We start from the raw sequence: 14,644 nt of genomic DNA on the forward strand, positions 1-14,644 counted from the left end.
CCTGTTTTGAACAACCCCGCTTGAGTTCATGTGGAATCAGCTGTCATCGACAGTTAAGCTTGGCCTCATGCACAACAATGTAGGATGAATAAGTATCCTTCATTCTGTGCCTCCATTCGCTGGAATCCCATTTTTCTTCAGAAGTTTGCTCATGTGAGCCTAGCCCCTGACGGGAGCACCTTCACCAACTTGCGCTTTAATATCAATTCCTATCCCCTCCAATTTGTGTGAAAACTCTCGTGGAGGTGTCATCCATCGTTTCCATACTTAAAGCCGTGCTTATGAATCCTTGCATACAGCAATTCTTTTTCGATTTGATTTCTAGGAAAACAATTATTTTTAAAACCCCACATTCTTTCTTCTTTCTACTGCTATTTTTTATAATAAAGATTTTACTTATTTATTTGAGAGAGTGAGTGAGTGTGTGCGCAGGAGGAGGGGAGGGGCAGAAGGAGAGGGAGAAGCAGGCTTCCCGCCGAGCAGGGAGCCCGATGCGGGGCTCGATCCCAGGACCCCGGGATCATGACCTGAGCTACCCAGACGCCCCTGTCTATTGCTATCATACATGTCTCTTGTTTCCACTTTTGCCTCGGCCTACAGGAAGCTCAGAGCCATGTGTCATACTCCATTATAGAAACTACATTACATGTTAGTATTGTTGTATTTACTATATTTTTTCCTCTTGATCCTTAGTTCCCATCTCCGTTCTTCTTTTGTTAAGCTTCTCATATGCTTTTTGTTGTAAACTATATCAAAACCATTTTGGAGGAAGGCAGGGTTTCTATAAATGATAAAGCATAACTATCTTTTATTGTCCCGCTAAATCATCTTTGTTTTAGATTCTATGCCTCTAGAAGAAACACTGTATCTCCTTAAAAACTGGGGAAGCAGAGAGCTTGCTTCTTCCGAGGTTAACTGTGGGTACGGCATCCACACTGATGAAGGCGCCTGAGGCCCGAGCAGCAGTACATTTGGTAACCAGACATTTTTCTTACCCGTTCCCAGTACCTTTAGTCTCTCACGTTCTTGGTCCTCCATACTGCATTCCTCTGGAAAGGCACGCAAGGTTATTATCTAAGAACAGATTTTTAATAAAATTACACAGACAACAGTAATGAAGTTAGAATGATCATGACTAAATTGAACAAAGGTGTAAATAAAATGAAATCGAAAAATGGGGATGTGTCTCTGAGTGTTGGACAGGTGCTAACACAGATAATCGGTCTGGGGCTCCATCCGGCGGGGGGATTAGCCTCCAGCATTAGCCCCCAAGGACATACAGATCCTTCCCACGTGCTGCGCTGCCCGAGGAGCTCAGACTGGAAGTTGACTGCATTTTGCCACCAACAGACACAGAAACTCAGCGCTTGAACACAAGGATGGATCTTACAGTTTGGGACAGGACTCCGCAGCCATTCCTTGATGTTTTTTGTCTAAGAGGACCGCTACCACCCATCACCTCTCATGATCCTCTCCTGTCTTAAAGATCACTTATCTTGGGTGCTTTGTCAGACACTCAAGAACAGACCCATTCTTCATCAACCATCAGCGGACGCGGAGGAGCTATCCATGAATCAAAGGCAAGGTTTACGAAGCCCTCTCAGGGAGGTCTCTGCGCCTGTGGGTGCCAGCCACGTTCAGCTCACCCTTGGGCACCCTTTACATTGCACGGCGCAGCTGCAATTAGTTAAGCACCTCTGGCTTCCGTGTGTTCCCATGATCTGCTCTTCCTGTGTGGTGTACTCACTAATTTCTCCCATTATGCCAGAAGTTCAAGTCTAGAAACAAGGCTAACTTTTCCTTGGCAGTTCTCTGCAACACACAGTGGGGTTCCTGTCCCCTGAGCCTTCTTGTGTGCTTTCTGAGTCATGAGTGGGCCCCCGCTCAACCACTGGACCCCAGCGGGGTCATGGTCAGATTCTCTGGAGAAGCCTGGAGTGATACACTTGGTCACCAACCACCTGTGTACTGTGGGCAACAGAAGGCCTGGAGTTTTCGGGGATTAGTTTTCTTATTTGCAAAATGAAGGGGTTGGAACAGGCTCCTGTTTAGAACAATTTCATTTGCATTTATTTTACAACAATCTTTTGTAAAAACCAAAACCCAACCGCACCCCTCAAACCCAAATGTGGGTCTTTTCCCAAAACCATGTCCTCCGCAGCAGCTTTGAGGTGGGGAAATTTTTTTTTAATGATCCCGTTGTGCCCCCCTGTGGTTGAAAGTAAAGCCGTCAAGCTGGCTCCGGGGAAATGTGGGCAGGCCAAAAGTGTAGCCAAAGTTAACAAAGATCTGTGTGTATATATAAACCGACTATTCCAGAAAGCACTGAATTGCCAAGTAGACCGGTTGCCAGGTATAACTGAGAAGCTCTAGGTGTCACCAGTCTGGGGATACTGATCCTAATACGGAGCCCCACTTTCTCTTGGATCATAGGAAATGGAGTGTTTGTCAGTTACTTCCCAAGAATTCTCAGATGCCTTTCTGAGAATCATCATCTCTTCCTAGGGAACCGAGTACTCGGATGACCCCTCCCCCTGTGCCAGGGGTGCTGCCTTCCCCACAGGGACAACTAACTGTCTGCTGAGGGTTTTTAAATGAAGCCCCCATCTCCTGGTCTGGCTGCTTCCCGAGCCGAGGACTCACCTGCCGTGTGGGGAAGAGTGGCCCCGCTGAGCCCTGGAGGCCCCGTGGTGTGCCGGAGAAAGTAGGGCTCTCATCCAGCAGGTGGGACTCCATGGCAAAGTTAACCTCTGCGACCTTCCGTTTTCTCAGGGAGAAGCCTGGTGTCATGGTGCGCTTTGCTGTGAGGCTGAAATGAAATAACAAATGCCACCTCTCTGGAGCTCCAGGAATTTTCCGTTCCCTTGTGCATCTCAAGGTGTTCTGACATTTCTGGATTCCTTTGGTGAAACCCTGAATTTACAAAGTTAGTAAAAATCGAGGCATTTACCTAAGTCATCATGTGGGGAAAAAAGGCACACGAACTGGCTTCTAGTCAAAGTCTGCATAACTTCTGCAGGATACGGCGCCGCAGACGCATTCCTAGACCGTGAGAAGAAAGGCCACTCAGCCGGAGCCCGCTCTGTCCCCATGCCTGCCACTAGGAGAGCGAGAAAGGGTTACGGAACCCTTTGGGTCCTTATCATTGTCATAAATGAACATTTATTGAGCACTTACTATATACAGGGCACTGGGATAGATGCCGGGGAATATTAAGACTAAGTAAGGAAACCCCATATCCCAGGTCTTCCAAGGCAGCTGCAAGTTCAGACATTCCCTCGTAGGACTCCCTTATAAGCACATCTGTTCTGGTCAGCTTCTGGGGCCTGGCTTTGGATTCTGAAAGACGCAGGATTTAAGACACATTTTCTGCCTCCAAGAGATATATATTCTAGCTAAGGAGGAAAAGACAGATATATAAAGAAAGAAGTAATAGTCAAGATATCTTTTATTTTGTTTTTTATTTTTACTTATTTTTTAAAAATTTAAATTCAATTAGCCACCATACAGAACATCACTGGTTTCAGATGGAGTGTTCAATAATTCATTAGTTGCGTAAAACACCCAGTGTTCATCATATCACATGCCCTCCTTAATGCCCATCACCCAGTACCCCATCCCCCACCCACCTGCCCTCCAGCAACCCTTAGTTTGTTTCCTATAGTTAAGAGCCTCTCATGGTTTTTCTCCCTCTCTGATTACTTCCCATTCAGTTTTCCCTCCCTTCTTCTATGATCCTCTGTGCTGTTTCTTATAGTCCACATTTGAGTGTGGAATATAATTGTCTTTCTCTGATAATTATCTTTCTCTGAGTGAAACCTTATGATAATTGTCTTTCCCTCAGCATAATACCCTCCAGTTCCATCCACATCAATGTAAATGGTAGGTATTCATCCTTTCTGATGGCTGAGTAATATTCCATTGTGTATATATATACACCACATCTTCTTTATCCATTCATCTGTCAATGGACATCTTGGTTTTTTTCACAGTTTGGCTATTGTGGACATTGCTGTTATAAACACTGGGGTTCAGGTGCCCCTTCAGATCACTACATTTGTAACTTTAGGGTAAATACCTAGTAGTACAATTGGTGGGTCATAGGATAGCTCTATTTTGAACTTCTTGAGGAATGTCCATACTGTTTTCCAGAGTGGCTGCACCAGCTTGCATTCCCACCAACAGTGTAGGAGGGTTCCCCTTTCTCTGCATCCTCGCCAACATCTATTGTTTCCTGTCTTGTTAATTTTAGCCATTCTGACCTGTGTGAGGTGGTATCTCATGGTAGTTTTGATTTGGATTTCCCTGATGCCGAGCGATGTGGAGCATTTTTTCATGTGTCTGTTGGCCATTTGTATGTCTTCTTTGGAGAAATGTCTGTTCATGTCTTCTGCCTATTTCTTGACTAGATTATTTGTTTTTTGGGTGTTGAGTTTGGTAAGTTCTTTATAGATTTTGGTTACTAGCCCTTTATCTGTCATTTGCAAATATCTTCTCCCATTCTGTCGGTTGCATTTTAGTTTTGTTGACTGTTCCTCTGCTGTGCAGAAGCTTTTTATCTTGGGGAAGTCCCAATAGTTCATTTTTGCTTTTGTTTCCCTTGCCTTTGGAGACATGAAGGCAGGAAATTGCTACAGCTGAGTTCGAAGAGGTTCAAGATATCTTTTAAAACATTTTATTTTATTTATTTTTTTAATGATTTTATTTATTTATTTGAGAGAGAGAGTGAGAGAGAGAGCATAAGAGGGGGGAGGGTCAGAGAGAGAAGCAGACTCCCCGCTGAGCAGGGAGCCCAATACTGGACTCAATCCTGGGACTCTGGGATCATGACCTGAGCTGAACACAGATACTTAACCTACTGAGCCACCCAGGCGCCCTTTTAAAACATTTTAAATCGCTAAAGTACACATAACATAAAAATTTACTATCTTAATTATTTGTAAATTCAGTATTGTTAAGATCTTTCACAAGGTTATGCCGTCAGTCTCCGAACACTTTTCATCTTGCAGCACTGAAATTCTGTACTCATTAGATAGCAACTCTGCATTGCCCCCTTCTTCCAGCTCCTGGCAATATTCTACTTAGTTTTGTAAGGGGAGAAATTTCCTTTTTCCTACTACCCTCCTGTAGCCAGGACCCAAGGGTGCAGGAACACCCGGCTCTGGGGATCCCCAACAGACCAGGCTCGACCACTCATTGCTGACAAAATCCAAAGTCAGAGACACAAGTGGTGGTGAAATAAGAAAGGGATTTATTTCAGTGAGGTCAACACTGGGATGGCAGTAGAGTAATATCTTAAAAACTGTCTCCAAAGAGCCAAAAATACTTCCAGGTTTATGCAAGGAAAATGTGGACAAAGGTTGGTGAGTATGGGCCGGTGGACAGTGAAGGTCAAGTGATCATTGTCTTGGGGTCAATCATGGGTGGGGTCTTGCTGGCTCAAGGCAGTCCTTATTGCTTGAGGGGCTAGTTTCGGTTCCCATCAGGGGATGCTTTGCCCACAGGGTCCTTTGCCTGAGTTCAGAGATAAGCTGGAAAGAAGAACCAATCACTTAGAAAGTTTGAGCTCAAAATGGAAGTGGTTAAGTCCACTCTCACTCCTACATTTTCCAGCTGGAGCCCTATAAAAACACCAAAGAGAGATGAACAAGAGAAAAACAAACACAAGTTTATTAACACGTGCATCACACATGGACACATGGGAGCCCCCAGCAATGAGTCCCCAAAGCAGTGGTTCGAGCTTGGGCTTCCAGCCCATCGTAGGCTAAACAAAGGGAAATGGGTTTGGAGCTTGATGGGAGAGGCATATTATGGTAAGTTAGCCAGGAAGCCTGGTGAACAAGGGTTGTGTAGTATGGTTTGTTATACAGATCTTACTTTCTCCATTGATAAGATTTGTTAACAGTTTTCCTCTTCCCAGTTTGGGAAAGAGGATACCTTTTACAAATGGAAATTTCCTTTATAAATGCAAATTCCCTTTGCAAAAGGAAAATCACAGTCCCGTGTTTTTAGAGCTTTTTTGCATCTGCTGGTTCTCAATGGCTTTTAAGCTCAAAAGGATCCATTGCCAGAGAGGCATATTTTGAGGTGGCATATTCTGGTACCTTCAGTGTCTCTGAATGTGACAACTAGAGGAGCGTCATGTAAGGAATCATGTAACATTTGTGCTTTTGTGGCTGATTTATTTCATTTAGCATAATATCCTCAAGATTCATTCATATTGTAGCCTGCCTTTCTTTTCAAGGCTGAATTTTATTCTATGTGTACATCGCATTTTGTTTATCCATTCAGTCATCAGTGGACACTTGGGTTGCTTTCCCCTTTTGGCCATTGTGAATAATGCTGCTATGAATGCAAATGTACTAAAATCCGTGTTAGTTTCTGCTTACCCAGAAGTGGAATTATGGGATCATCTGGGAAGTCTATATTTGAGTTGTTGAGGAACTACCATCCCGATTTCCACAGCAGTTGTACCACTTTGCATTCCCATCAACTGTGCACAAGGGTTCCCAAAGTAACGTTTTCAACCTTAAAAAAAAAATTAAAATCTTTAGAAGAGCTTTGAGAAGAGTATAAAGAATATGCATCGCATATTTCCTTGACCCACATTCCCCGTGGTTAGCATTTTACCACATTTGCTCCCTCGCTCTTTCTCTTTATTTTCAGATCTGTATGTGTTCCCACCCTGTGCCCATCATCCCTAAATACATCCCCTGTTGGGGCAGGCATGCTCCTCCCTAAAACTAGAGCACTCTCCCACAGGCACAACCCTCCCAACCAGGAAATCGGCATCCATGCAGCATTGTGTGAGCCGCAGACCCGATTCTCATCTCAAGTGCATTCCTTCTTGTCCTTTCTGGTCCAGAATCAGGATCTCATCTTGCACTTAGCTGTCGCGTGTCCTTAGTTTCCTTCCATCTAGAACATCCTCAGTGTTTCCCTCTCTTGACTGTATTCGTTTGTGAGCACTGTTAGTTGCCAGCAGCATAACCCAGTACTGCAGCTGGCTGCCTTGAACAACATGTATTTCCTCATCAGTCTGGAGGCCAGAAATCTGAAATCAAGGTCTTGGCAGAGTGGGTTTCTTCCGAGGCCTTTCCCCTCAGGGTATAGGTGGTCGTTTTCTCCCCATGCCTCCTCCTGATGAGGCTGTGTCCTGGTCTCCTCTTCTTATAAGGACCTCCATCAGATTGGATGAGGACTGGCACTAATAACCTCATTTTTGCCCAGTTAGATCTTTGAAGACCCTGTCTTCAAATCCAGTCACATTTTGTGGTACTGGAGGCTAGGACTTCAATATGAATTTTTGGGGGGGATGCAATTCAGCCCATAAGAGTGTCCTTGAGAGGCTTAAAAAGTACAGGCCTGAAGTAGATCTTAAAAGTTCTCATCTCGGGATGCCTGGGTGGCTCAGTCGTTAAGCGTCTGCCTTCGGCTCAGGTCTTGATCCCGGGGTCCTGGGATCGAGCCCCATGTCAGGCTCCCTGCTCAGTGGGGAACCTGCTTCTTTTTATCCCTCTGCCTGCCGCTCTGCCTACTTGTGCTCTCTCTATGTCTCTCTGTCAAATAAATAAATAAAATCGTTAAAAAAAGTTTTCATCACAAGAAAAAAAATTGTAACTGCGTGAGGTGATGGAAATGAACTAAACTTACTGTAGTAATCATGTTGCAATATATACATATGTCAAATCATTAGGATGTACACCTTAAACTAAAACAAGGTTATATGCCAATTATATATCCATAGTAATAATAAAAAAAGTATACGTTCTCTACTGTGTAGGATGATGCTCACTTGGTTCTCTCTGATGTTTTTGCATGGCTAGACTTGGTCTACATGTTCTGGGAGTAAATACCAGAAATTATGCTGTGTTCTTCTTAGAGGTCAACCTTGATAATGTGTTTGAAATGGCCAAGTTGGTGTCTAATGATGCTAATATGTATGATGCTAATATGTATGAAATGGCCAAGTTGGTGTCTGCCAGTTCCTCCATGGTAAAGTCACTGTTTTGCACTTTGTATTTGATCAGTGTTTGGGGAGAGATATTTATTTATTTATTTATTTTTAAGATTTTATTTATTTATTTTTAAGATTTTATTTATTTATTTGAGAGAGAGAGAGCACGTGCAAGAAAGAGCATGAGCAGGGGGAGAGGCAGAAGGAGAGGGAGAAGCAGGCTCCCCTCTGAGCAGGGAGCCGGATGCGGGTCTCCATCACAGACCCTGGGATCATGACCTGAGCAGAAGGCAGATGCTTAACTGACTGAGCCACCCAGGCGTCCCTGGGGAGAGATATTTAATATATGTCAATATCTTGTTGTTTTTCAACTCTCTGTGGACCTTCCTTAGCAGCCAATTAGACTCTTGTTGCATTGAAGAGAAGGAAGGTAAAGTGGAGAGAGAGGAGTGGAAGGGGTAAGGAAGTGAAGAGCATTTTAAGGTACCTAACTGGGGATAGTTACAGGTGGGGATCAATGACTTCCATTTCCACTTTCTTACATTTCTTACAGCATTGCCTTAGGTTGCTGTAGTAATGCTTACACAGATTCTAAAAAGTGTGTTCCAAAGACACATTTAATTGAATAAAACCTTAGCACTGATAATTCCAACTGATTTTTTTTGTTTTTGTTTTTTGAGAGTTTACTATATGCTAAGGTTTCCCTAGGCGTTGTCACTTCAGTGCTCACTGCCATTAGATGTGGTGGTATTGTTGTGATGTCTGATGTCTGTCTTACAGCTAAGGAAACTGAAGTCCAGATGGGCTGGATAGCTCATTCCAGGTCCCACAGCTAATAAGCCATTTTGGAATTTTCAGGACTAAACCCTGTGACAGTAATCTTTATCTCTACTGGTATTTGGTCAGAATGCAGCCACTCAGAATCTAGCATGGCCGAGTTCTACGGTGCAGCATGCCAAAACGGTGAGCTCAATCCTAAACTTAGGGTCAAATGACAGAGGGGTTTCCAAAATCAGTGAATGAGTTTTCCATCTCCTACCATAGTTAGAATTCTTGAAATGTTTTTTTTTTCCTTGCTGTTGTTTTTCACTTGCCAAATTTTGTTTCTCAGTCACTTAGCTAGCTCAGAAAGAGGATCGCATTTTCTTTTTTGGAATAAGGAGTGAGCTAAATAGAATAAAACTCAGCAGTGGCAAAAGAAAGAAGGAACATCAGGAACACAAAACGCAGTCCGCAGCAAGGAAGTCTGGGCATGAGTGCAGAGTCCAGCATGCTCATACACCACAGGGTCAGCGTGTCAGACCAGCCTCATTTTCTACCTTAAAAAAGGAAGAGAGCAAACATCTCTTGAAGCTGGCTAATGCTGAGCTAGGGGCTTTGCACACTCACAACAACTTCGTGAAGTCAGCATTTTTGTCCTTATTTCCCTGGTGAGAAAACCAAGACTCCAAGAACTCAAATAGGTGGCCTCAGGTTATACACCTGGCGAGTGCTGGAGCTCAGAGGTTTTTAACTTGGGTCCAAATTTATCCCAGGAAGACAAGCCTAACAGTAGTATCTGTAGGAAAGATGTAGTTGCCTCCATGTTTCATATAGATAAGGTGACAATACAATCAATCACCCAAAGTGGGGCAGTTAAGAGTAAAAAGGGGCATTATTAATAATTTTTTAAAAAATTTAAAAAATATTTCATTTATTTATTTGACAGAGAGAGACACGAGAGAGGGAACACAAGCAGGGGAAGTGGGAGAGGGAGAAGCAGGCTTCCTGCCGAGCAGGGAGCCTGACGAGGGGCTCGATCCCAGGACCCCAGGGTCATGACCTGAGCTGAAAGCAGATGCTTAACAACTGAGGCACCCAGGTGCCCCAATAATTTAATCAAGACAGTAAGCAGAATCTGGGACTGTCCTGCATAAAATAGGGCCCATGATCTCTAAAAATACGTTTAGCTTAACATACTGATGTGGAAGTCAAAAAACACTGAGGTACACTTGGGATGAATTACCAGAATGTATAATATTCGGAAAGATGAAGAAGATAACTCTGCTCTCCAGATCTTGAGTATTATATTCAGATCTGAACTCTAAAACTTTAAAATTGATTGTTATATTGGTTGGGTTTCTCCAGAGAAACAGAACCAATAGGATGGATATGGGTATTTATTTATTATAGGAATTGGCTGATTGCATTACGGAGGCTGAAAAGTTCTGCTAGCTGCAGTGGGGAAGCTAGAGAATCAGGAAAGCCAGTGGTGTAATTTATTCTGAGTCTGAGGGCCTCATGAGCAGGAAGCCCATAGGGTAAGTCCAGATGTTAGACTGAGGGCTTGAGAACCAAGAGCACTAATGTCTGAGGGCAAGAGAAGATGAATGTCTGCAGAGAGCAAATTCAACCTTCCTCTGCCTTTATTCTCTTCAGGCCCTCAATGGATTGGATGACGCCCATCCACATATGTGAGGGCATCTTCTTTGCTCAGATTACCAGTTCAAATGCTCATCTCTTCTGGAAACACTCACACACACTCAGAAATAAAGTTCTACCAGCTTATGGGCATCCCTCAGCTGGGTCAAGTGGACACATACATTTAAGAGAAGAGAAATGAGAATGGGGAGGACCGTAGAAACCTTGTCAAATGAATCTTGATTGAAGGGAAGGGGACTATTTGATTAGAAATAGTGGTAGACATCATATCTGTGATCAAATATATGAAGGTGTATTACAGAAAAGAGAAATTAGATGTGCAGTATTATTTCATAGTCTAGAACTTAGACCAAGGTTCTGTAGAAAGAATACTGACGTTTGAAACAGGAAACCACCTCTTGCCACTACTTACCAGTTCTGTGACTTTGGCTAAGCCATGCAACTTCTCTGAGCCTCAATTTCCTCATTTGTAAAGAAGCAATAATATCAATAATAACTCAGTCCCACAGAGGATTGAATGGAGTTTGTGACTGTAATTTGAAGATTCTACTGCTGTACAACTTTGGTGTGATAATAGGGGCATCAGATTTCTGTTCAATTTATGAAGAGGGTCTCAAGAGTCAGAATAGCTGCCTTTGGAGGTGATGAGACCCTCTAAGCTGGTTGAAGGTCACCGGGAATCTCTGGCAAGGATGTTGTAGAGAGGTTTCAAGCAATGCATGAGTCCTCAACCAGATCATCACGAAGCTTCCTCTCATCCCAGGGAGGCTCTGATTCTGTTGAAGAGAAAGCATTGTGTACACGCTGATCTAATCTGTGGCCTGGCATGGATATTCAGGACATTAGAGTGAATAGTTTTTAAAAAGGCTGTAATTCTATCATCCTGACAACCTTCTATGTTATTAGACAGTGTCAATACCCCTCCACGAAGGCTTGCCCTATGGCAGAAAAACACCCACTGGCCTGCCATTCTGCCTGAAATATTATCTTTATTTCCAAGATGCATCTCAGGCACGAAATGTGAGTGAGAGAAGTCGGTTGGATGAACACTGTGGTGAAGTGAAGCCAATGCAACCCATTTATTTTCTTATTTTTTATTTTTTATTTTTTTGAGTGAATTTGGCTTTATTCTTTTAAAAACACATTAAAACACTTTTTTCTTGGGTTCAACTCTCCATGTCTCTACTAGCATACGTTGTGATAAGATCCAGAAGGGCCAGACTTGGAGTGTGAGCATGGTTTGCTCTAGTGTGTTCCTTGGGTTAAGGAGCTGAAGGATCGTTCAGCTCTCTATTATCAAGCCTGGCTCACCTGGGCTCCATATAAGGGCTTTGGCACAGAAGTCCTTTTATTAAAAAATATATTTATTTATTTTTTATGTTATGTTAGTCACCATACAGTACATAATTTGTTTTTGATGTAGTGTTCCATGATTCATTGTTTGTGTATAACACCCAGTGCTCCATGCAATACGTGCCCTCCTTAATACCCATCACCAGGCTAACACATCCCCCCACCCCTCTCCCCTCTAAAATCCTGTTTGTTCCCCAGAGTCCATAGTCTCTCATGGTTTGTCTCTCCCTTTGATTTCTCCCCATTCATTTTTCCCTTCCTTCTCCTGAAGTCCTCCATGCTATTCCTTATGTTCCACAAATAAGTGAAACCATATGATAATTGACTTTCTCTGCTTGACTTATTTCACTTAGCATAATCTCCTCCAGTTCTATCCATGTTGATGCAAAAGTTGGGTTTTCATCCTTTCTGATGGCTGAGTAATATTCCATTGTATATATGGACCACATCTTCTTTATACATTCGTCTATTGAAGAGCATCTCAGCTTTTTCAACGTGCTGGAACAAACAATCCTAAAATTTTTATGGAATCAGAAAAGACCCTGAATCACCAAGGAAATGTTGAAAAAGAAAAACAAAGCTGGGGGCATCACATTGCCTGATTTCAAGCTATATTACAAAGCTGTGATCACCAAGACAGCATGGTACTGGCACAAAAACAGACATATAGACCAATGGAACAGAATAGAGAGCCCAGAGATGGACCCTCAACTCTATGGTCAAATAATCTTCGACAAAGCAGGAAAAAAATATGCAATGGAAAAAAGTCTCGTCAATAAATGGTGCTGGGAAATTTGGACAGCCACATGCAGAAGAATGAAACTCGACCATTCTCTTACACCATACACAAAGATAAACTCAAAATGGATGAAAGACCTCAATGTGAGATAGGAATCCATCCAAATCCTAGATGAGAACATAGGCAGTAACCTCTTCGACATTGGCCACAGCAATTTCTTTCAAGACATGTCTCCAAAGGCAAGGGAAGCAAGGGCATAAATGAACTTTTGGGACTTCATCAAGATGAAAAGCTTCTGCACAGCAAAGGAAACAGTCACTAAAACAAACAGGCAACCCACAGAATGGGAGAAGATATTTGCAAATGACACTACAGACAAAGGGCTGATATCCAAGATCTCTAAAGAACTTCTCAAACTCAACACCCAAAAAACAAATAATCAAGTCAAAAAATGGGCAGAAGACATGAACAGACACTTCTCCAAAGAAGGAATACAAATGGCTAACAGACACATGAAAAAATGTTCATCATCATTAGCCATCAGGAAATTCAAATCAAAACCACATTGAGATACCACCTTACACCAGTTAGAATGGCAAAAATTGACAAGGCAAGAAACAACAAATGTTGGAGAGGTTGTGGAGAAAGGGGAACCATCTTACACTGTTGGTGGGAGTGCAAGTTGGTACAGCAACTTTGGAAAACAGTGCGGAGGTTCCTCAAAAAATTAAAAATAGAGCTACCCTATGATCCAGCAGTTGCACTAGTAGGTATTTACCCCAAAGATACAGATGTAGTGAAAAGAAGGGCCATATGCACCCCAATGTTCATAGCAGCAATGTCCACAATAGCCAACACAATGCATTTAAATAGGTGCGTCTGCTTCCCAGCCCAGGCTACATGTTGACCATTGGCCATTTGAAAATATGGGTCATGTGTTCTCAGATCTTCCAGTTGTCAAGAGAAGCCAGAAATCTGGACTATAAGTGAAATCTTCCAACCTTTAAATGTTGACAATTTCTTTTTAATGTTGAAGTTATTTATTAAACACTGTGCTGGCCAAAAATAGGTCAAACGGAACTAGGGGAATAGTAGAAAGAATGATCAAACCTCTGAATAAGGCCACTTGGAAAGTGGCCTTATTTCTCTTTTTTCGTACCACCATTAAGACCACATTTATTGTAGACACATCACATATGACATTTAATCTCATTAACTTGGTGAGGAAGGCATTATTATTATTATTATTATTTATTATTACAGGACACATTTAACCTTGATGAAATACATAATATGTCAGTAATACCATATTACAGATGAGGAGACCAAAATGCAGAGCAGTGAGGAAATTGCTCAGGGTCAGGGAGAAAGAATCTGAACCCAAGTGTGTGAAATTCCAGTCTGTTCTGTTCCCTGGACCTTTTCCTTCCTTGATCTTCCAGCAAAAGGAGATAATTTTATTTGTAAATTGCTTCAAATGTAATTAAATGCCTTTACACCGTATCTCACATTTTCTCAGAACTAACCTTTGAATTACATGGACTCATGATCATTTCTAAATAATACTAAATAAACACTAAAACTTTAAGTCCCTTACCTCATCAGTGGTTTAGCTACATCATAGCGCCATCTATTCCCTGAAAAAAGAAAAAAAGGCAAAGCGCTTAGAGAAAGGCACAAACAGCAAGAAGGCACGAGGCACCAGAACAATGGAGGGAGGAGGTTCCTCTAAATGCAGCCCAGGTGCCTCTCTCTCCACAAGGCCTTGTTAGTGTTTGTTATTCTATCTTAGTGTTTGTTATTCTATCTTAACCAATTAGGAAATCAGACACAAAATCTAATTAGGTGATCTAACACCCTGATTGGCAGTTGTAGACTTTCATGAGCGATTGAAATAATTAGGTAAGGGGATGAGTCAAATGTAGGTCCAAGAATGTGGGCTTCCTGAATACCCTTTCTGTGAGGTGTAGAGTCCATTTTTGTATGGCTCAGCCTGGTAGTCAAGGTCATAGAAAGAAGGGCCTGGATGTGTGAGGCCTCTGAGCTCAGGCTCAGCTCACATCTCCTTTGCTACCCTCAGCAAGCAGAAGAGTTACCTCCAAAATTGTTGGATTGCCTTCTTAGTGGGTAAGCATCTTTTAATCCTGAGAAAGTTGTGAATGAGATATAGAAAT

Source organism: Neomonachus schauinslandi, chromosome 3, assembly GCF_002201575.2.
Source record: "Neomonachus schauinslandi chromosome 3, ASM220157v2, whole genome shotgun sequence".
NCBI lineage: Eukaryota > Metazoa > Chordata > Mammalia > Carnivora > Phocidae > Neomonachus > Neomonachus schauinslandi.